Source organism: Polistes dominula, unplaced genomic scaffold (genome assembly GCF_049000335.1).
Source record: "Polistes dominula isolate Pdom_NZ unplaced genomic scaffold, Pdom_raw_medaka contig_20, whole genome shotgun sequence".
Classification (NCBI taxonomy): Eukaryota; Metazoa; Arthropoda; class Insecta; order Hymenoptera; family Vespidae; genus Polistes; species Polistes dominula.
In genome coordinates, this window is record NW_028301147.1 from 1845191 (window position 1) to 1870403 (window position 25213).

The window sequence follows — 25213 nt, forward strand, 5'->3', positions numbered from 1 at the left end:
CATTTCATATAACAGGATATGCATATATATATGTACAGGAAATATTCATAAAGAAACTTTGTACAGTTAGATGGGCATTGAAAAAGGATTATTTATTAAATCTAAGGGAAAACAAAATTAAAAGTTGATTCAAATTGTGGGCTATAGAAAAAAAAAAAAAAAATAAAAACATTTATTTCAATTTACATAATATGCCATATAGGTATACTATAAATGTGTGAGTTAAGCATCTGATAAATAATTAAAATTCATTTGAATGAATAAATGGTTAAAAATAATTTAACAAAATTAGAACGACATATATAATTATTAAATCTATAAAAAAAAAGAAAAAAATCAAATTAATTTCAAATATTCAAATAATCCAAATGTATTACACACACACACACACATACACACAATTAAATTAATACAAATACTTTTATAAAATGAATCAAAACAATTCTATAACGTGAAATCTATTGTTCAAATTTTTTTATATATAAAAATTACCAACATTAATTGTTTTATTCCCCCCCCCTTAAAAAAAAAGAAAGTATCATGGGAGGGGGGAAATTATAAGAAAAGTAAAGTCATATATGCGCACGTCATATACTTGGGTATAATAGTTGCGCAAGACGGGGTCGAGCGCGTAGAGTAGTGCGCTTTCTTACCCGGCGGAATTTTCAAGCGAATAAATGTACGTGGAATACGATATCTATTTCATAACACCCACAAAGCGTCTCCGTGTGAGAACGCAATCGCGTAGTGTTACGTAATGTTCTCCCATAAATGTAGTCGCCAGAAGAATTCGCTCGCTTGCTTGCTTGCCTGTTTGCTAGCTCACTTGGTTGGTTGGTTGGTTGGTTGGTTGGTTGGTTGGTTGGTTGCTTAAATGTAAGAGTAAAGAATAATCTTCGTGTCTCTTCGTCTTCGTTGTCGTTGTCGTCGTCGTTGTTGTCGCTTAACAACGTCGTTCTAATTTCCCATCGATGCATCTTACTTACAAATACACTTACACACACACACACACACACAAGGATATACATGACACGCACGCAGAAATGGCAAGTCTTGCGTCGTATTGTCGTTAAATGCGACTGCTGCAATTGCAATAAGAAGAAGAATTGACAAAGAGAACGATTATCCAACGAACGGTCAGGATCTTCCATCTCCCCCTTGTCTCCCCGCACCCCTCACTCATGGACAATGCTGTTTCTGATGTATGTGCACGGTTTGTTTCCCGCGATCTTGAAAAATGGTGTTCTGTACTAAGCCGTTTCTCTTGAAACTAACCCATCGAGTAGTATAATATAATGAAGTCTCGATGACTTTATATGGTGGAAAAATAAAAAAAGAAAAATGGTCTTTCGAAACACGTACTTTCACCTTTTTTTTTTTTGTATATAATTAGACAATGAAAAAAATATATATATATATAAAAATGATAAACGTGTGATTTAATTGATTGATTAAACAAATTTCAAACGAATTCGAATACTTTCGATAATACGATACTAAAATTAGATTAAAATTAAATTCATGGTTTGTTTTTTTTTTTTGTTTTTCTTGCAAGTGTTCAATCGATTTGTTCATTTTAAACAGGAGGATCCCACGTAGATAATTTAAAAGGATTTTTCAAAAATAATCGAGCAACGTGTTGGGTGCTATTACCATTTGTGGGGATTTCCCTCAATCGATTGGATCTCTTCGTCCTTATACTAAACTGCACTGTGCAATATACATTGAAGAGAAGTAAGGAAAGTATCGGTAATCCTATCGTTGTTGCCCACTGTTCTGTCAGACTCCTTCTGGGTTACCGATTTCGTGCTAAAGAGAGTCCAATGAAAAAAAGATAGAGAAAGAATAAGAAGAAGAAGAAGAAGAAGAAGTAGAAGAAAAAGAAGAAGAAATCTACTAGCATAAATTTACTTTGGTACACGTTTGATAGCACCGCCAGTGAGTAACTCAAGTAACTCAATATCGGAACGCCTTTTAACTATCCTTGAATTCACAGTCAGACTTTTTTATACTTTGATCATCCCATACAATACGTGTGAACATTTAAGTACATGTATATATATAGATGTACGTGTAAGGATTGTGTTTTTGGTGGTAATGGTGTTAGAGAATTTAAGATTTCAGGTGGTGGGTTAGAAAATAAAGAGAGGCACGCGTTTCTCTTAGTCAAGCTCTTAGTCACTGACTCTCTTTCTCTTTAATGAGCTAACAGAACATCCCGGCGTGGGTGAACGTCTACTAACCGGTAGGAGAACTCGCCGACGATTAATAGTATAGTAAGGACGATATAGAGGAAAGTACCCTAGCGACGATAGGCTAGAGAAATAACGCGAACCGATACCGATCGCTTTTAGAGATCGCCGATGTCTCGAAAAGCCACGAAGAAGAAGAAGCGGCTTAGGCTATAAGAGTCACCTTTGTCTTCAAAGATATAAAGAGAATGAGATAGAAAGAGAGAGAGAGAGAGAGAGAGTAAGAGAGAGTAATAGCATCCTACCGGATCCCTTTACCACGTACGATCTATTTCGACGATGCGTCCCGATACCGTCCTTTCGTAAAACGAACGTATTTAAAACTCTCTTACTAGTATCTTAAAGCCCTTATTCTTACTACCCTAACCGATTCGAGATATTCTACTCTACTAGATTTTAATTAGACCTAAAACTTCCTTCATGAATTATTTCTTAACTTTTCGTACTATTACTTTTGCTTAATCCTTTTTTATTTTATTTTATTTCATTTTATTTTTCATACCTTTATGTCCAATTTTTTTTTTGTATCAGTTTTACATTTGACGATAATAACTTTATTATGGTGATTATAATTTTTATCATATTTGATTTGACGATAATAATTTTTTTTTTTTAAATACTTTTCGCGTTATGGTTTGTTAATTAAATATTAATTTTAATTTTTGGTATATTTGGTTCTTTTTTTTTGTTTGTTAATTTATTTACTCAAAGATCTATATGGGGGATTTCTCAATATTTTGGTTTGTTTATATTCCTTTTTTTGGGGGAGTATTTTTTACGTTGTACGATAATTCCAAAGTATTTCGTTGGACGTTTATTAGCTTGGTTGGAATGGCCACTTTGAAAAGAAAAATGACCGCGACCCATTTTATCGAAAATATCTTTCGCACTGTTTGTGAGAGGCGGAGATTAATGCGGTGATATTTTAAGTTCGAGTAAGTGAGTGTCGTTACGACATAGGAAGAAACTCGAGTCGATGACGATTGTTCTTCGTGCCATTAAATTCAACGTACAACCTTCCTCCACCTCCTCCTCCTCCTACTCCTGCTCCTCTACCTCTTCCTCTTTCTTTACATGTGTGTGTGTGTGTGTTGTATCCTGGTTTATTTCTTAGCACGTTAGTATTTATCTGTCTTTATCTAAGAAAATAATTTCTCGGTACGTATTTATACTTCGTATTCTATTTGATTTAAAAGCGAGACAATTTCTATTTAATGGGAGCATTTACGTGTGGTCATTGGTTCAGAACACAGTCCAGTATTTATCATACTTATAAACGTAATTACAATAACGGTATAATTCTATGACGGCTATCAATATTTATCATACTTATCAATGTAATTACACTAACGGTATTATTCTATGACGGTCATCAATGTGAATAAGAGACCAAAAAATATCTATATATATATATATATATATATATATATATATATATAAATAAAGAAATCAAAGATGAGAAGATAAATTTCTTTCCACATAGATATAATAGTCATTCAGATATTATTGACTTCGGAATATAAAAATCCTATGTATGATAAGAATTATAATATGTAGATGAAAATAAGTAAAGTGACGTAGAGTAAGACACGAATTAAAAATAAAAGAAGAAAATGCAAAATGAGAACAAAATCTTTCTCCCCAACCCCCCCCCAACCCCCGCCCCAAAAAAAAATAAAAATGAATAGTATGACAATAATGTAGCCCAGAAAAAAAAGAACGAAAAAATACGAAATGGAAGTAATGCAAATAAAGAGAAAAATAGATGAAGAGGAAGAAGACAAACAAGATAAAGAAGAAAATAAAAAAAAAAACTATGTAAGGTAAGAAAAGAGAGCGTATTTTCTGCACGTGGTCGAGAGTGGAATATCAACGCGGAAGCCAGGTAACAGCAAAGTCAGGAATCGTCGGCATCGTGTGCTCCTCTTCGTGTCGCCTGTTCAAGAAATCACAGTTTTCTTCTTTGCAATTTCTCTTCGAACGAAGAGACTTGGACGCGTCCACAACGTCCTCCTCCACCACCACCACCACCTTCTTTGCTTCTTCTTCTTCTTCTTCTTCTTCTTCTATCTTCATCCTTGTCTCCAATATTCCGTTCTTCACTCACCTTGCAGTTATATGCACGTTGTTGCAGTGTGTGCAACAGCAGCAGCAGCAGCAGCAGCAGCAGGAGCAGCACGCAGATTGGCTTTCGATGCACCGCGACCTGTTACGTGCCATCGTAATGGTTTTGTTTCGAATGGCTGGGACACGCTTGCACACCGTTCTCTTACCGAGACATTGATTCATCCTCGTCTTCCATGTCTCCACCGTTCTGCTCTCTGAGAGAAAGGAGAGAGAGAGAGAGAGAGAGAGAGAGAGAGAAGGGAAGTGGGTTGGGAAGGGAAAGATGGAATGTACCTGAGCAGCTATTTACGAGTACTTACATATACACTTGTATGTGTATGTATTATTTATATTATGAGCTCTTCGATCTTTTATCAACTCTAAATTTTCAATACGCACATGTGCATATACATATGTGTATATATAATTATGATAGTGGTTTAAGTCCAAATTTATTAAAAAAAAAGAAAATGAATGAGTTTATCAGTTATTTCAGGCTACATTATTTTTAATTAAATAAATTCTATGTAATTTTAATAATATTGTCAAAAATAAATTAGTTACATAAAATATATGTATATAGATATTTTATCTATTTATTATATATAAATTTAAGAGAAAAATAAATTAATTTATTAGCTATTTCACACTACAAATATTTTAAATTAAATAAATCCAATATAATTTTTAAGATATTATTAAACATTAATTAGTTAGATAATGTTTGTTATTTCAATATTATTTAGCATTTAAATGTAGTTCTTTAAATATTTCAAAACAAGAAAGATATATGACTTGGACCACTTTCATAATTATGGGCACATATACATATCATTTTGTTTTTTATTTTATTTTGAGTTAACATGTTTAAGTTAGATATTAGCATTATCAGTCATTTATACTGCATACGTTTACGAATTTATTTCTATATATGTATATGTATATATGCGTTTGGAAAGAGAGACACACAACTATATATATATATAGTATATGTATATTGTGGTATACGTAGGTATAATATGTAGGTATCGTCCTGGCTTCAGGCACGACCGATGATTATCTCCGCGCTCCGCGTTTGAACCACAAAGCACGGCAGTCCCACGCACGCCTTGTCGAGTTATTAATCGCCACATAATTCTACAATTACAAAGGTTAATCCGCCGTTTTCACGCTCTACCCGTCGTGGGTGCTGTGACACGTTGAAGAGAAAGAGAAAGAGAAAGAGATGAAAATAAGAAAAAGGGTTATAAAGAAACATACAGAGAGAGAGAGAGAGAGAGAGAGAGAGAGAAAGAGAGTGAGAAAGACAGAAACAAAGTTAGTTCAGGTCACGTCGTTAATCCGATCCACTTGTCTTGTCACTTTACTTTCGATCGTAACCTTTATTCCCTTAGTTTGCACCCGCGACGTAAAGCAATAATAAAGCTGACTTTAAATTTAACACTTTATCTATGCTAGCCAAGTTAAATTCTACATGGGAAAGTATTATTTTAAAGACCCCCCCCCTATCCTCCCCCCTCCCTCCCTCCCCCTAACAACCAAAGATCATCCTACTCAAACGGGATACTTAACAACATATCATTTGTTTCCTTTATTTTTTTATTATCTCTGAGACAAGTTTCTCGAAAAAGGATTGAAATGGATATCGATGAAAATAGATAATAATGAAAAATATGAGATAGATATTGTATATTTGAAATAGCATGAAGAAGAGTTGGGGGGGGAGGGGGAGGGGGTAATCGTTGGAATAAGAAGATGTGTTCTCTCTTTTAAGAAAATAGTTACTATATGGCAAAAGAAAAAGGGATGAATATAAAAAGAAATAAGTTAACTGGTAATGCTGGTTGTTCCTATAAAAGCTCGTAGACGTTTAGTTTAGTTGAGATAAGGGTTAGGTTAGGAACGTGCTTATCAAACGATTGGCAACGCTCTCACCTCCCAAGATGAGAGAAGAAAAGAACGACGTATGTAAGTTTCAGAGGAAACGATCTTTGGTTTCTCTTCCACAAGAAAATTCTCTCTTTCTATTTATCTTTTTTCTCTCTCTCTCTCTCTCTTTCGTCTTTCTCAATCGAAAGAGTTGCTGCTGTTGCTGTAGCTGTAGCTGTAGCTGCTGCTGCTGCTATCGGTTGTTGGTTGGTGACACCGTAACTCGGTATTTCCGTAAGGTAATTCAGCGCGACCAATGTATAATATGTGGCTGAAAGCGAGCTCATTTGTTACGTGGCTACTCCCATGAAAGGAAGGGAACGGCAGTAAAGGGGGTAAGAAGGGGAAAAAGATAGAGATAGACATATATCGTTCTACTTTGTATATGCCGCTACATTCGATTCCCGTTGCTTCAATCTTTCTTCTTTTTCTCTCTTTCTATTTCTAACGTTCGTATTTATCCTAACCCTAGGATAGATAACCCACGCAGGATTTCTTCATGTTGACGTTCGTCGCATTTATCAGTCTAAGACTACACCCCGTTTTGTATTAACTATTGCGCTATACTTGGTTACAATCCTATTACAATGATTCAAATTCAATTGATGAAAAACCAACATGTATTTCGTAGTCATATTAACTATCTATACCTGGTGATGTAATTTCAAAACAGATCAACTAAATAATTATTTGTTCGTCTGACACATTGTGTTTTTTTGTGTGTGTTTCAATATATATAATAATAACAATTAGAATCATTCAAGTGGTATGTTTGAAATATCTCACCCGTTATATTTTAAGGATTAAAAGCTATATAAGAGTAAAATCGTTGGGTTAGTTATACGATAATTACGAACTAAAAGCGTTTACGATAAAAGGATCGAAAGAGAAATTCAAAGTATCCGTAAAGGTTTGGTTGAATAAGAAAAAAATAGGGTTATTATTATTATTATTACCATCATCATCGTCGTCGTCTTAAAACAAACGTGTGTATGTATGTGTGTGTGTATGAGTGTGTATGTGGTTTTCAGATAATTACGACAAATATAAAAGTAATATCTATGTAACCCAGGTTTGAATCTAATAAGCCATATTCTTATTTGTTCAAACTCGTATTTGCACCTACTCCTTACTGAAGATCGCAATAAGCAAGTAGAAAGAGAAGAACTTTAGCCTCGAGAAGAAAATGATATTATAAGAAGAAGAATAATAATAATAAGAAGAAGAAGAAGAAAGAACGATACCTAAGATGGAACATTTAAAGAGCGATAATCGTATCGCACTTACGCAGGTGTAATCGGGTTCTTGGGTATGACGCGCGTACGCTAACGAGTTCCCCTTTTCGATATTTATCGAAGTCGTTAGCCTAACGACAACCGTTGGGCTGTCTACTATGACACAAAGTAGCAAGAATCGACGGAATCTACTTATGTCTGTGTGTATATGTGTAAATATCTATATATATATATATATATATATATATATATATATATATATATATATATATATATGTTTGTAGTTTAATAATATATACGTTGTGAAGATCTAACCTTGTGCGTGCAATTAATATAAGATGTGAATTGAAAAGAGATAGAAAATGAGAGGAAAGGATAGACAAATGGTTGTAAAAAGATAAGAAAGAGATAGAAAGAGAGTATCGTGCCGATAGGAAGGTGCGCGAAACCTGGAACCGTATTAGAAAATTAATACTCGGGGTTCTGTGAGTTTCCGTGTGGAAGGAGTGGTCAAGGAGGAATGAAAATTTATCGTTGCTCTTGCTCAAGGGGCCACACCACGTCGTTGCAGCAGTGCAACCAACGAGCAACCAACTCGTTGCACCTTCTACGAAGTCTCATTGCTCCCTTCCAAGTAGTTGCATAACGTTTCGAGAATTTCACCAATACAGACACGTCCTCTTCTTCTTCTTCTTCCTCTTCTCATTTTATTTTATTCCTCTTTCTGTCCTTCGACTATATATATATGTATATGTATATGTATATGTATATGTATATGTTTGAAAGGGTTAAGACTCAAGAGCAAAAGTTTGTCGCACTCATGACGATATCTTAAGGATTTATCGTCAAAGAACCCAATCATTGGACCTCCCATTGCGTGTTTAACGTTATTACATTCGACAGGATTATTTCTATACTAATTGCGATTAATCTCATTAGTTCGTACACGAGATTGGGCGTGATTATACATTTATGGTTTGGTTAAATATTTTTGATTTTCTTTTTGACACGAATAATACTGTTGGTAAGGTGTGTTGTTGAAAGGTTAAAGACAATTTTTATTTTAATATCGTGATTAGAAAACATTGGTCATTTCTACAAAAACTTTTGCCATATTTTTATACATTCTTTCTCATATTTATTATTATTTTTTATTTAATTTAATAATAATAGTAATAATAATAATAAATAAGCATGTGGTTTATTTTTCTTCTTTTTATTTAAAAATGATCGTGAGAAAGTTGAAATCGATTCGATGGTATTACATAAAATTGGCAAATAAATGAGCCGTTTGTTAAAGAAAACTGATCGTAAGGTTTAATTAACAAAATCATGATACGTCTATGGCGGTTGTTAAACTTTTCGGATGTAGTAGACGTGATCGTTAGTAACTATTCTCTCTCTCTCTCTCTTTCTCTCTCTTTCTCTCTCCATTTCTATTTTTCACGTTTTTAACTTTCCTCAATCGTTGAGCGTTCATTAATCATTACTTTGCTCGGCACGTAGCGTTTATGAAGTATCACAGCTCGCGCTGTGAGCGTTCAAAGTGTTAATCGGCAAAAAGCGTCGCTTTAATTTTCTTCTATGCCCCCTCATCGATTATATATGTGTACGTGTGTGTATTGGTACCTGGTGTATAATCGATTTGCAAGACTTTTCTTTAGCGCGATTAACTCTTGGTATCATTTTTTCTACGTGGGAGCCTCACATTCTCTCATGATCTCTAGAAAATCGATTAAAAAAGAAATGAAAAGAAAATGAAAAAAAAAACAAAAAAAAAAAATGATTTCTTCCTTCTTAGAAATAATTAGAAAATATAATTAGTAAGTAGAAAATATTATTTTCTTTCCTCTCTTTCTCTCACATGTATATCACATACACATATATATATATATATATATATACACATATGTACACTCTTAGAAGAATTTTCATAACGAGTACTGTCACGTTGTGATACGTATGCATGTGGTGTATAGATGCGTAATGTATATAAATATGTAAGAGTAAGCACAGCAAGTGAAAAAAGAAGAGGAAGAATGAAAAGATAAAAAAGAAGAAGAAATGTTGGAAAAAAAAAAAAAAATAATAAAGAAAAAAAATATTAAAACTCGCTTGCTATCTACCTTGCGGTCGAAGAAATCGCCACGTGATTTAGTGACTCGAGATAAGGACACTTGCAATGAACGTATACCTGTGTGCATACAATTCATTTATCGAATCCTCTCTCTCTCTCTCTCTCTATATATATATATATGTCCTTTTTTTACATTTCTTTTAAATTCTATCTTTCTCACTCTCTTTTACGTGGCATCGGTCGTATCATCGTATCCAGAGATCCTTACGCCGTTAACGATTCACAGCGATTACGGACGATGATTGGCTGGCATTTTGCATGCTCATGCATGCGTAAGTCCGAGGGCAGAATACGGTTATATCGGCCAGGTGTGTGTCACCGGAGCCGACAAACGAAGATAATGTTCTAGAGAGAGAGAGGAGAGAGAGAGAGAGAGAGATGGATGTTGTTGATTTAAACAGAGGAGATAGAAAATAAATGACTATTATTCTGGTATATCGTAAACCATTCTGAATAAGAATCGAAATAAGGGGGAAAAAAGGAAGATGGTTACCTGCGTGTTAAGAAATTATGATTTAAATAAATACCTTAACGATTATTATTAAGAAGGATAAGAAGAAAATTTAATTAGCCATTTATAATATCGGCTAACTTTAATATCACATTCTCGTAAATTCATATTTTTTTTTTTTTTTTTTATCAAAATATAATATTATTATTTTGTTAAATATTATTTATACTCAACAATGTTATTTAATTTTGTTAATATCAATTTTTGTCTTATATAAACGTTAATAAAAATTAAATTATTTGCAGATATAAAGTATCGATAATAAATAACATCGGCGGGTCAACTTTAAAATCTCGCGTATTTATTTATTATAAAAATTATTTTATTATTTATACACATAAATTCGAAGGCTTGTTAAATGTAATTTATATATTTAACATTGGTGTAGCAAGTAATTTTATTATTGTAAATTTGTATTTTATATATAGACAAAAACAAAAATAAGATCATAAATGTTTAATAGGTTTAAATAATTTACCTTATAGAAAATATCAAAGATTCTTTGTATATAATATAATAATAAAAAAAAAAAAAAAAAACATAAATATATATAATATATAAAATGATAAAGAGAGATAGAAAGAGAGAGAGAGAGAGAGAGAGAGAGAGAGAGAGAGAGAGAGAGAAAGAAATAAGTCGACAGGCTCGTGTCGGGAAATGCGATACAATTAGCGGAGATATCCCGATTGCTGTGTATAAACCTTGTGTGCATTCTTAAGTTGCACCGGGTCCACGTTAAGTGACAAGGACTCTTTAAGGGACCATTTAATCGTTGGACGGTGCCCAGAGCCACTCCAATTATCCCCCGACAATTAAGCTGAGAGTTCCGATGCAAATTAATGAGTTGGCGCACGTCCTCGTCGTACCTCTCATGGAATTTCCTTGTCGTTAACCCCCCACAGAGGGATTAATATCGTCAGTTAACTGCTAACATTTCGAATGCATCTAAGAGAATAAGAATCACAAGAGAGATAAAGAAAGATAGTGATATTGATGCACCGATGATACCCATACATAAATATATATATGTATTAAATTATATTAAATAATAAAAATTATATTATATAATTTAGATAATAAATTAATTTTTAAATTTAATATGTATATATTTAATAAAGGTTAGATCTAAATTTAAATTTGTAAGAATTCGAAGGATTTAAGAAAAGGCAAAAAAAAAAAAAAAAAGAAGTAAAATAAATAAATATAAAAGAGCGGTGAAATATCCGATATCGAAGGTTGGTATTGGATAATGCACCTTTGGCACGGCATCCGGCAATTAAATCAAGGCAGTAGGCTGTAGGATTTTCTCTGTCAGGTTACGCGTTAATTCTAGTAATCCTTGGGAGCGGTACGAGACCGATGCACCAAAAGGCCAAGCAAAGAAGGAAAGGAAAGGAAAGGAAAGGCTAAGCTTTGCGAAAAAGAAAGAAAGAAACAGAAAGATAGAAAGATAGAAAAGAGAGAGAGAGAGAGAGAGAGATTGCAAGAAGAAGAAGAAGGAAAGGAGATAGTCGGAAGAGCAAAGTCGAGCCGCTCCCCCCGAGTTATATGGCGCTATCAAACGCTCATCTTCCGCTATGGTGGTGGTGGTGGTGGCATGGTCAACAACCTCTTTACCTCCGTCTTCGCCTTATATTCCTGGCTTTTATAATATCCTACTTTACTTGTTCCTCTTTTCTTTACCTTTCTCTCTTCCGACACGTTACCGTTTCGTCCTAAGAAAACTTGGACCATGGAGAAAAGATGATAGTGTGTACGAAGATGATCACCAAGATCACCAGAAGAAGAACTAAAAAAAATATTTGAAAGAGAAGGGGGGAATATGGGAAGGGGTTTGGGTACCTTTTTTACCCCTTTTCTGTTTCACTTGCTCCTCTTCTTCTTTTTCTTCTGGAATTACCATACCAACCGGATTATCTTTTACCCTGGACGAAACGTCTCCATCGGTAATATACATAGAGACCCCATCGTACTTGTGAGTAATCCGATAAGCGAATTAAGATTAGCTGCTTCTGATGAGAATGTGCCGCTAAGTGACGATCGACGTTTGCATATCGGCTAGTTTCGGATGACACCGACCGAAAATCATCCCAATCGGGGATCCAAAATTTGTCCTTGTTCCTGTCGTACGTATTTTCTTCCGGTTATTTGACTTTTCAACTACCGATTTTATTCCTTCTCAAATTTCAGAAAGATATATCGTTTGTTTGTGTATAACATTTATGTCATATTGAATTATTGTTAGTCAAATTTAATTAGTTTATTAGATAAATTAAGATTTAAATAAATGTATGATTTATATTAATAATTATTACTATTATTGTTTTATCTTGCTGCAAAATCAAATAAATTATTTTCACGAAATGATTATTTATTATGTTAAGCCAATAATAGTAATAGTTAAACGATATGTGTTGTTATTTCATTTTAATGATTACTACAAGTTTCTTAGGATTTATTTTATTACCTTATCTATATAAATATTAATATGAGAATAGGGATCGTATAAAGATAAAGAAAACAAATTCATTTCACGTCCTTTATCCTTGAATTATTGATAAGAACGTATCACATTACTGATAATAATGTATGATAATTGTAACAAGATAAAAAAACGATAACTTTTGTATCCTATTTAAACAACTTAAAATGTTACAAATGGTACGATGAACGACACATATTTACGATTGATCCAACAATTCTATGGAAAACATCGAAGTCGAGCAGAAAGGAGAAAGTATACCGTTCTTAAAGTCGTCTAAAGTATCTGCTACCAGTTGGTGTATATGCTTTTTCATCGGTCAGTGCATTGAGACACGAAGAAGCCAATTGAGGTCTCTTTATGCGTATGTGTGTGTGTGTAAAACTCTGGGCATCTCTTTACGAGCAGTTCACATTTACTGTTCTTGCGATTCCCCTCTTTCCGTCCACTTCTTCTTCTCCTCTCACCTATCTTTTCTTCTTCTTCTTCTTCTTCTTTATTTTCTATGGAAGTAGTCGTAAACGTATTTAATTCCTACGTAAAGCGTAATGGGTGCGAGTTTGAAAGAGCAAAGTGATCGTATAGGTATTTACTGACGGAACACGGTGACACATCGAGAGAGCCAATCCAATCCAAGCAAAAGCCAATCCAGGCAAAGCCAAGCGAAGCCAAGCCGTTCGTAAAATTCGCGATTTCTCTTTGGCGAGTCCGTGGGAACGTGACTCGCTCGTTGGATTACTTTGATTTATGCAAGGAACGTATAGAACGTAGAGTTAGCAGCAGCGTACTCGTTCGCGAGTCGTTCACTAGCTGTTTAGATTGCTACCGGCATATCCTGGCCAGTCTCGATGACTCGGTTCCATCGATGACAGGAAGAACTTAACTCATTATTATTATTATTATTATGATAATCATCCTTATTATTACTTTCCAGGGACATTATTAGGAGACTTAATCGTATGACGGTTGGTGACCATTTGATACGATACGGTTATTTAATACGTGTCATTTGTTTTTCGATCGTTTTATGACTCTATCACGGGAAATAAAGGAAGGGGAGGAGATAAATTAATGATGTCCGTAGAACTCAAGTTTCTTATTTTATTTAAGAATAATTACAGCAAATAATTTTCTTCAATATTTCAGAATCTAATGATAGATCTGATTCTGATTCAATGTCAATGTTCTATTAATTTGTTCTTCGTTAGAATTCAATTTATTTCAATGGGACAATTGATAGAACTAAAAATAATGTCCCATAAAACATTGCTATTTGTAAATTCATTTATATAACAGGTGTTCATTATAAAATAATAATTAAATGTAAAAATGATTATAATTGAGTGAAAATATTGTCGCATATGAGTTTTATTTTTGTACGTATTTATAAAGTCACGTATAGAACAGCTTCTGAATCGTTGTCACGAAGTCACGTGAGCGGAAGTGTACAACCGACTCTCCGTGCAGAGAGAATCTGAAGAAGAAGAAAGAGAGAAAGAGACACAGTGAGATCGGTGTACTAGAAGAAGTAGAATGCATTTCGTGACGAATGACATAGTCGCTTTCTACAGAAAGTGGCCGGGTCATTTTGTTTGTTTGAAAGAAAGAAAGAAAGAGATAGAGATAGAAATACATATACACACACACACACACACAGAGACAGATTGAAGAAATGCTACCAATCGTAAACGGTCATCGCACGAGCTTCTACACTTGGCTATTGTTATGTGGAGTGTTAAAAGAATAGAAAACTTGGCAGTTATGTTCGTAAAGTGTTACCTGTGCATATGTACGTAATAAATTGCTTTATCGTCCGACTCAGTACAATTTCTCTTTTATCTATTTCTTTAAAGATAAATTCAATATCTACGATAAACTAGTTTATAAGATTACGTTAGATGAAACATGTCAAATCATTAACTACATATTTCTTTAGAAATAACTTCTTTCTTTTTATTTTTTTCATCTGTCATCACTATTATTGTTAATTTTTCTTGATATGTGCCCATAATTATGAAAATGGTTTATGGGTCTAAGTCATGTATCTCTTGTTTCGAGATATTTAAAGATTTATATTTGAACACTATATGAATTCTATATAATATTGAAATAACAAACATTATCTAACGATTTATTTTTGACAATATCGTTTTCAAATTACATTGAATTTATTTAGTTTAAAATAATGTGGTGAGTATTAACTGATAAACTCATTTTTTTCTTTTTTTTGCTAATTTTCACTTAGACCACTTTCATAATTATGGGCACATATAATAGAAAACTTGTGATCTCGTTTTCGTCAAATTGTTAAAGATCGTTCAATCGAATATTGTGTTAGAATATTGGATACCAATTTTCGTTAGATATTCTTCTAAGAAAGGTAAAATAAATATATTCTATACTCGTTACGGTTCTGTCATTACTCTGAGAGGGGGTGGGAGGTGAATTGAAAGGATGGCGACCAAGAGAAGAGCACACACACACATACACATACGTCTCGTCTTCTGGTTCGATTCAAACGTCGAGATACAACAGTCACTCCGTTATCCTCTCTTCTCTTCCTTCTTTTCTTCCTTTGCTCTCATTTTCTCTATCTCTCTATCTCTCTCTCTCTCTCTCCCTCTCTCTTTTTCTTTCTAACTGTCCGTCTCTGTCTTTCTCTTTAGTCTTCTTTCACTGGAATAGATTTTAGCCCTGAATTATTCGCCGTGGCGATTCCCTCTTGTCTTTCTCTCTCTCTCTCTCTCCCTCTCTCTTTTCATCCTTCTTCTAGCAAAAGGATTTTATCGCCTGGAGAAATCGACTCTGAGACTCGGCACTAAATTACCGGGTGGCAACGTATACGCGAACGTGATAGACGCTCCCAACACCTAACGCCAGTCACGCTGAATGCACCGCTTTACGCATACACATACATACATACATACATAGACATACATAGAAACAGACATCTATTGGTTAAAAAAAGTTTTAGTGACAAAATCGAACGATAAACTAACTGACATTTACTACCTCATCTATACTATGTTTTCTTTCTGCTAAAGTGTGACTGTTTGTGTTAGGATTGTTTTTGTTGTTGTTGTTGTTGTTGTTATTATTTAGTTTTAATTTTATTTTTATTTTTTTTTTATTTGGAATGATCGTTCATTGGTGTAATACATTTTAGTTATTTATAGAATCGAGTCATTTTTATATTCTGATAGGATAATAATTAGATTAATAAATCAATGAGAGACATTAAATTGTAATTAAATTCTAAATTAATATGTTATACTTGATATTTAGAAAATTAATTTGAATTTAACTCTTGGTAAGTTAATAAATCAAACGATAAATAATATTGATATTTAATTCAATTGAAAATTTAATTATCATTGGAATTTATAAAATTGAATCTGGGTCTGATTTTGTTTAAAAGAATAATAATAGAATGAAATTATATTAAAGAATATAATTGCAATTCATTTAAATATCTCGTATATGTATAATATTTTTTGTATCAAATTTTTATATGAAATTTATTTGGTTGAAATTTTAAAATATTTATTTGGTTTTTATTTCTTAGGTTGAAATGATAAAATCGCGTATTTTATATTATATATTTTATAATATAATAATTTTTATAATAATTATTGGTATATATTATATAATAGTATATATAATATAATTTGGTATAATATAATTTGGTTTTTACTTTTTTAGGTTGAAATTTTAGAATGAAATTTAATTGGTTGAAATTTTGTTTGGTGGAAATTTTAAAATGGTATATTTTATATTTTATATTTTATAATTATATAATTTTTATAATAATTATTGGTATTATATAATAGTATATATAATATAATTTGGTATTATATATATATATATATATATATATATATATATATATATATATATATATATATATAATTTGGTTTTTATTCTTTTTGGTTAAAATTTTAATTTCATATTTAATTATTTTATTAATTAATTTTAATTTAGTCGACAAACTATATAAAATATATATATATATATATATATATATATATATATATATATATATATATATATATATATACCCATATATATCTAATAATAATAAAAGTGATGGAACGGAATAATAAATGATAGAACGTTAACTGACTGTCGTATACACTTTAAAATACATTTGAGGTTGTCTGGTACGATCACGAGAATATTGTAATGACAAGAAAAACGACTCTTTGGTTAGGGATCGTGCGGAACGTTTATGCGATTACGTTTGTAGATGTCGATAATTTAAAAATAAGTGTGACAGTATACGCGACTGAGATATTGTCAAGCATATATGCACGGTCACCCAGTACCTTAATTCTCGACTCTTGAACGTACCTATCTTGAACTATAGTTGAAAAGAGAAGGACGAACGAGAAGAGAGAAAGACAGAGAGAGAGAGAGAGAAGAAATACATGAAAGAGTATGAGGTAGAAGTTGTAAAGGGGGAACGGGGGAGGAGGAGAAGGAGGAGGAGGAGGAGGTGGTACATCCCTCGAGGCACCTCGCACGCCCCGCGGGTCAAGGCAATCCGGGCAAACGTGTGTGAATTGGCTTCGGATCTGCGTGAAGTGAATTTCGCGTGCATGTGCACGCTTGTTTTGTGTCCTACCCATCGGCGTAAACAATTATTTATAAAATTCTTTTTTTGTTATAAATGATAATAATCACAATTTTCTTATTAATTTATTTTTTGGAATTTTTTTTTTTAATTACAATTATTGGTATTATTTTTAGCGTTGTTCTCTTGTCAATCAATAAATTTGTTAAATTTGTGAATTAAAAATAAAAATATCCTATTATTATTATTATTATTATTTGGAAACAATGTCAATATTATCGTCGATTTTATTAATATTACAAATTAAAAAACGAAATGTCTAAAAGAATAAAAAATAAAAAAGAGAGAGAGAGAGAGAGAGAGAGTATAAAGGTCAACTCTTTCAATAAAATTCCATTCAAAGTCGAAGGCTACGACAGTGTTAAGGACGTGTGGTATTCGAATCATATATACGTATAAATAGTAAAACACATACACTTACACACAAATATATACATATATACAAGTAAAGAAAATAGAAGGAAAATAAGAAAGGGAGAGAGAGAGAGGAAGAGAGAGATTGTTGAGTCTTAGGGAGAGACACGAAACCTCCTACACGCCTTACACAGTGCCGTATAGCAGTCACTTGACAGCTGTCACCTTCCACGCAGGGGCGACAAGACACACGCGCGCTCGCGAGCGCACGTTCACGTTCACGTTCACGTTTACGTTCACGTTTATGTCCACTCGTTCTTCTTTCTCTTTCTGTTTTTCTCATTCTCATTCTCTTTATCTATCCCAATATTTCTTTCTTTCTTCCTCTTAGGGTGATTCATTCGCCACAGGGGGGCACGAGGATCCGGCGACCTCCTGTCAAGGATTCCTTCGTCGCATACCGCCTTCTCTACTTCGTCGAGGTGACATCGCACCAAGACGAGATTTAATCGCACGACGTTCTCGAACGTGGCACACCAAGCTGATCGACCAACCAACCGACCAACCAACCAACCAACCAACCAAACAACCAACGTGCTAGAACGTCCTGAAACTCGAGGCTTGAACTTCGAAACCGATTCCGTATCCTTCGGACATGTCCAACGTCGTTTAAACATGACCGTTCAGAATACCGTTGACGTTTGGACAATGACAAGTATTTATTCATAATGAGATTTTATTTTCTTTAGTTTTTTTTTTTTTTTTTTTACATTTTGTTACGTACTTTTATTTATTTTATTCTTGTCGGTATTCTTTTTATTTATTTATTTTTTTTTAATTTTTAATTTGTCATGGAATGAGTAATCAATGATAATCTTTATTTTGTATATATATATATATGCATTTATTTTAATTATTATAGTTATTTTAATATTTTATATAAAATAAATATTTTTTAAAAATATAATTAAATATTTACAAATAAAATTTACAAATAAAATTAAATTAAAAATTTAAAAATAAAATTAAATATTTTAAATATTTATTTCATATAAATTTATTTTTATATTAAAATATTAAAATATTAAAATTTATTAAAAAAAAAATTATATTTCAATATTTTATATGAATTAAATTATTATATTATATATTATATTATATAATAATTATTTATAATATAATTATTATTATGTTAATTAATTATTTGTGTTGTGATAGTTGTGACAATCAAAACAAAATTATACAAATTTTATTGAACTATTTATCACCTGACATAATATATCAATAAATTACGTAAAGATTAATGTTTACCGATATCCTTGACTTTGTCATAATTATCGTCACAATATACGATTAATATTATTTCAACATAACAATACATTATATGTATAAGAAAGAAAATATCTAAAGGGATTTACCTTTATTTACAGTTACTCGATCTCACGAGCTCGACAAGCGTGACTCGACGCTTGAAAAGAGAGAGAGAGAGAGAGAGAGAGAGAGAGAGAGAGAGAGAGAGAGAGGAAGCACATTAAAGTCGTTCGATTCAGTATCAAAAGGGGAATGAGAGAATGAGGCGAGAGATCTATGGTAGAGTATACATAAGATGTGTAAGTACTTACATACTTACTTACATACTTACTTACTTACTTACTTACTTACTTACTCGTATTGCTATCGTTTCTGTACTGTGTCAAGAAGAAGAAGAAGAAGAAGAAGAAGAGAAAATGAAGGAAGTGCTTAGAAGGGTGGGGAATAACAGTGTGGAGGAGTTACAGATTAAGGTGAAGGTGTTGGTATTGGTATTAGTAAAGATGGTAGTAGAATGGGGAGGGTGTGGGGTGTGGGGTAGGGGGGGGGGAAGAAGAGTTTTCGCATAGCGAGCACGTTGCGGCGCCGTTCGTCTCGGTGCTCTTCGTTAGCTAATGGAATTACTTTAACGCAATGACACAGCGATTACATAATTGTGGGGTTCTCCTCTTACATGTATATATGTGTGTATGTGTGTTCATGCATTTACGTTGAAGCTCTTTGCTTGAGTTAAGCAACAAAGTTCTCTTTCCTTTTCAATCTTTTACACCCTCTCTCTCTCTCTCTCTCTCTTTGTCTCTCTTTCTGTTTAAGTACCATACTCCACATAGAGTACCTACCAACCTACCTATCTACCTACCTACCTATCTACTACTCCCGTCGATTATTTTCTTCGAGAGACAAATGACGTAGCCGCCAAAGAGTAATGAGCACCAACGGAGATCGGCGAGAACGTGTCACGTCGAACTCTTCGAACGTTTCCAACGTGCGTATTTCTACGTTCGATCGAACATCGCAAATTTTTTTGTTCGTCGATTTGCCATTTAACGCAATTTAATGTTATACGATATAATAATAATTCGTCTTATTTTTTTATTTTTATTTTTTTTAATCCTTTTTGTTTCATTAATTTTGATCATTTTTTTTTATGTTGATCGGTAACCTGGCAAATGTCAGAAGGAAAATAAAATTGAATATCGTTTTGGATGATTATATTTATATCAATTGACTCGTTATTTAATTAATACTGTTTTTTATATTTAGTGTCGAGTATAATTTGTACTGTATAATAATTATAAATTTATTTTATTTATAATAATATAAATAATAATTTATATAATGAAGAGTATGTGGTATATTAAAATATAAATTTAAATAATATAGTTTATTAAATTAAATAAATTTATTTATATATAATATTTATATTAAAATATGTATATAATTATAAATATTATAATTAATATATAGAAATATATTTTTTATTTTTATTAAATATTATAATAATACAATAAATATAAATTTTTTATAATTTAATAAAATATATTATTTACATTATAATATATATAATATATATAATTATTATATAATTTAGTTTAGTTTAAGAAATATTTTCAAAATATATAATTTTTAATTAATTAATATTTTAATAATTTAATTAATATTCACGTTAAACCTAATTCTCATTAAATTTTTGATCCATCTTCATTTCATATTTCATTTACATATTTATTTTTTCTTTAATGAATCTTACAATTAATTAATAACGAATTATCAGTTTACACTCTAAACTATTATCAAATTTATTTTAATAAATAATGAACATTTCAAAGTATATATATATATATATAGTTATAGTTATACGTTTTACTAACGAAGAGAAATCAAATACGAATGATCATTTGTACCACGAACGTATTATCAACACCTAACATATTACTTTCTCGTTACGATACTCGTGTACTAACACTTTCATTGATTTTTCCCACGTGTAGAAAAAGAAGAAATAAAATAAAAAAAAAAAACAAAAAAAACAACAAACTCGATCGTAGATTTAATGAGAATCGATATCTCCGATTAATGTTATATTTCCTCGTTAGATCATACAGTTAGAAACTGATACCTACCACTGCTTCCCCGTTTCCGCAAAAGTCGAAAACGTTTGAAGAACAAAAAAAAAAAACAGGGGGGAAAAGACAAAAAAATCAAACAGGAGTTCCTCGCTAAACGTGGATGGTTAGTGAAGTTAGCTTATGGGAAGTCGGCATCGCCTTAATCAGACGCACTTGGGATGAGCGGTGCGCTAACGATCGATGAATTACGCAATCGTAGAATAATCATCGATCACGTCGTCGAACGTGATCGGTATGAAAGAGAAAGAGAAAAAGAGAGAAAGATAGAAAGAAAGAAAGAGAGAGAGAGAGAGAGAGAGAGAGAGAGACTATCATAGGTTTTAACGAAGTTTGGAAAACCGGTTTATGGTAGACACGGTACTTATAACGCGACAGGGTCACGTAATCCTTAAACTTCTTTATCTTTCAAATAGGTTTTCTTTTAGTTAGAATGTAATAAGGAATTCGAAGAGTGCAAAATATTTTTTGATAGGTTTATTTTGTTATGTATATATATTTTATATACTTATTTTTGTTGAGATACGTGAATGGGTTGCAAAATTGTTGAAACTGTGTTGAAAAATATATAAGTGGGTTTAATAGTATTTCTTTTAGTTAGAATGTAATAAGAAATTCAATGGGTGCAACATATTTTTTTATAGGTTTATTTTGTTTGTTTATAATTAATATATTGTTTATATATTTTATTATATATTTTATATACTTATTTTTGTTGAGATACGTGGGTAGGTTGCAAAATTGTTGAAACTGTGTTGAAAAATATATGAGTGGGTTTAATAGTATTTCTTTTAGTTAGAATGTAATAAGAAATTCAATGGGTGCAAAATACTTTTGATAGGTTTATTCTCTTTGTTTATATATAATATATTGTTTAAATATTTTATACACATATTTTTGTTGGAATATGTGAGTAAGTTGCAAAATTGTTGAAACTGTGTTGGAAGATGTATGTAGGTTTGATCATAAGATCAGTATTTCCTTTCAAGATTTTTTAATTTATTTCGATAAAGAATATTTGTCAATTAAATTGCAAATTTTTATTGACCGTTCTTTAAATGAAAAATTAAAAAAAAACATTTCACATAATAAATAGAATAATAAAACAAATGCAAATCAATGTTATCATGCGAGTGCAGTATACCTTTCATATTTTATTTAGTGTTAAATATTGATTCGAAATTAATATTTGTATAATATTTTGTTTATAATAGTACAATTAATATTGTATAAAAATATTAAAAAATTTTCTACGACTAATAATATTAAAAATCATTGCAATAAACTACTCAGTTATCTTTAACACATATAATAACATGAATTAATTACATATTCAGACACAAATATACGATCGTTCAATAATTTAACATACAAAAGAAAAATTGATTGGTAAGAAACATAAAACAAAAAAAAAAAAAGAAAAAAAAGTGTATATACAAATTGCTTGATATTTTATACGTTATTATGTTTGATTATCGTGTAGGAAGTATGAACTCATAAAAGACTCACGTGAATATAAATTTGTAACATGACAAAGTTACCTGTCTGTCGCCTACGTTTAATGAGAAGGATCAAGAAGGACGAAAGGAAAGGCTCGTCGTATTTCTTTAGCTTTCGAAAAAATAAAAAACAAAAAAAAAATAAAAAAAAGAAAGAAAGAAAGGAAGAGAACAGTAGAGAAGGAAAAGAGGATAAAGAGGGGGGGTGGGTGGCTGAGGGGGAAGGAGGAAGGAAAGAATACGAGGACACACACAACTCGGTCGATCGTACATTCGCACAAGGAGAGCGGCGTTAATCACGCCACGTGGTATACACCATGGTGAGAGAGTTCCTTCGATATATCAATGTCGATTAAATCCCCTTGGATGCGGGGAAAACGCGATTTATATGGGTCAACGAGCCGCGACTCGATTCGAAGAAACTCATCGGCTTTCATCTTACATTCGTCGAATCCTTCCTACGACTGTTCTACTTTGATCCTTTGATCTTTTTCTTTTTTTCTTTTTGTTTTATTACAATCGAAGAATTTTTCTGATAATTTTCTTCATAAATTTGTTCTTATTTATTTTATTATTATTATTATTATTATTATTGGGTTGTGAGGAAAGTAATTTCGTTTTTCTTTTGAGAAAATGAAGATAATTTTTGCTTCGAGGTTAAATCTAGGCCTTTTTGAATGAGCATAAACAGTTGAATTTGATAAATTTAACCACTCATCTATCTTACGTGTTGCTATTTGTCGGTTTGAATTAACTAATGCCATTATTGTGTCAGAAAAAAATGAAATTACTTTTCTAACAACCCAATATATTTTTTTTTTATTTTATTTGAATAATAGAATATTTGTTTCTCTTATAAATTTTCTAATAAATTTTTCTTATTTTTCTTTTATTTTATTTCAATTACAGAATATGTCTTTTTATATAATTTCTGTAATAAATATTTTGTCAAATTTATATTTTAATGCAGTACTCCTATTAGGTAGGAGAGAGAAATTATATTAAATTAAAGATTTATTATAGTATTATATGTAAAAATAATTTAAGTATTTTTTTAATTTAACTTTTTCTATGATTTTAGGCTAATTTTAGGTCTAACAGTTCATAGGTATTTTTATATTTTTGTACATTTAATTATTTTATTATAATACAATATTATAGAATTTTATTTAATACTAATAATGGAATAATTTTTAAATTATTTACACATATACAAAGTTAAAATATACCTAAGTGAATTGTATTATAAAAAAAAGATATAAATATTATTTATAAAAGTTTCAAGTTGCTCAATCTAATGTCAAAAATAAAACACACACACAAAATGTTCAACTTTCAATATAAATTATTTATCACGTATCACCTATACAATTTTAAAAATAAAAATAATTATTCTCAATCTTCCTCGTAATCTGAGACAAGAATAAAATGAAACATTTTTAATTCGAACGATAAAATTATGAAAACAAAGAAAAGAAAAAATTGAAAGGGTTACCCTCTTTTCGAATATAGACGATATACCATGAAAAAGAGTAGGTAGTCTTATCCATTCATTTCTTCTTTCACCCTTTGAAGAAGAGAAGAAGGGTGGATATCCTTTTTCTTTCTTTTTCTTTTTTCCCTAGGGTGCCAGAAAGCTTTACGTGCACGTTTTCATCATACGGCTCCTGGCGATTAAGTCGTCTCGTTATTAAAAATGCATGCAATTAGCTGTGGCCGCAATGAAATGAGCTCAGAACGATTCTCATTCTTTCCTTACTCTTCCTTTTTTTTTTTTTTTTTTTTTTTTTTTTACAGTACAGAACAGAAAGGTTAACTCTAATAGGACGATCAAATCCTTAAAACCCTTTTTTTTTTTTTTTTTTGCTTTCTTCCTTATTTTTTATCTGTAAGCACGTTTGCTTTAGTAAAACGAGTGACAAAGTTACGATCTACCGGGTGTCGTTAATATCACCGTTGGCATGAAACAAAAACAGGGGTTAAATGATGTAAAAGTCATAGAAGACGACCTTAAAGCGATTTTCACTTGAGTTACGATCGAGTAGGGTGTCTGCAAGTGTTTTTTTTTTTTTTTTTTTTTTTTAAATCGATATAAGAAACGGCCTTTAACATGCTCGATCTTTTCTATCCTTTTCTTGCTTTCTTTCTTTCTTTCTTTCTCTTTCTTTCTTCTCCTCTTCAATCTTGATGTCTGCGCCACGTTCAACATTTTCGATGACTATCTTATGTTCGCTCTTCGTAAATTACAATTATCGTTAACTTCTCATCCGACAGGTGTAGTTCCTTATTCTTATCTCTCTCTCTTTCTCTCTCTCTCTTTCTCTTTCTCTTTCTCTTTTCTAGATATACATATACACATACATTTCTCTGTATAAAGTGAAATTTACATACTTTTTTGTTTTTGTTTTTTTTTTTCTTTCGTTTCTTTTAATATTACATCGTATTCGATCTACATTTTTAATGACATTTCACGTTTACGTTATGGGTAATAAAACATTACTTTTCATTCATAAATATACGTGTGTGTGTGTGTGTATACACACTTATACTATTAATCAAAATTATATTATCACGTATAAGAATACCACAAGACAAGTAAATTGTGCCAATCATTTTCATTTCCTTGATAAAATTTGTA

At 31.6% G+C, this 25213-nt stretch overlaps 1 long non-coding RNA gene across 4 annotated transcripts; it reads left to right on the forward strand.

Moving 5' to 3' along the window:
- The first annotated feature begins 14011 nt into the window (after window positions 1-14011).
- Window positions 14012-20055, forward strand: LOC149030891 (uncharacterized). 4 transcript variants are annotated; one of them, XR_016178162.1, is made up of 3 exons: window positions 14012-14441; window positions 18031-18354; window positions 19070-20055. It is a non-coding gene; the product is annotated as an uncharacterized LOC149030891 (long non-coding RNA). The 4 variants fall into 4 exon arrangements; XR_016178164.1 differs by lacking the exon at window positions 14012-14441 and adding an exon at window positions 14882-15962; XR_016178161.1 differs by lacking the exon at window positions 14012-14441 and adding an exon at window positions 17162-17284.
- The last annotated feature ends 5158 nt before the right edge of the window (window positions 20056-25213 follow it).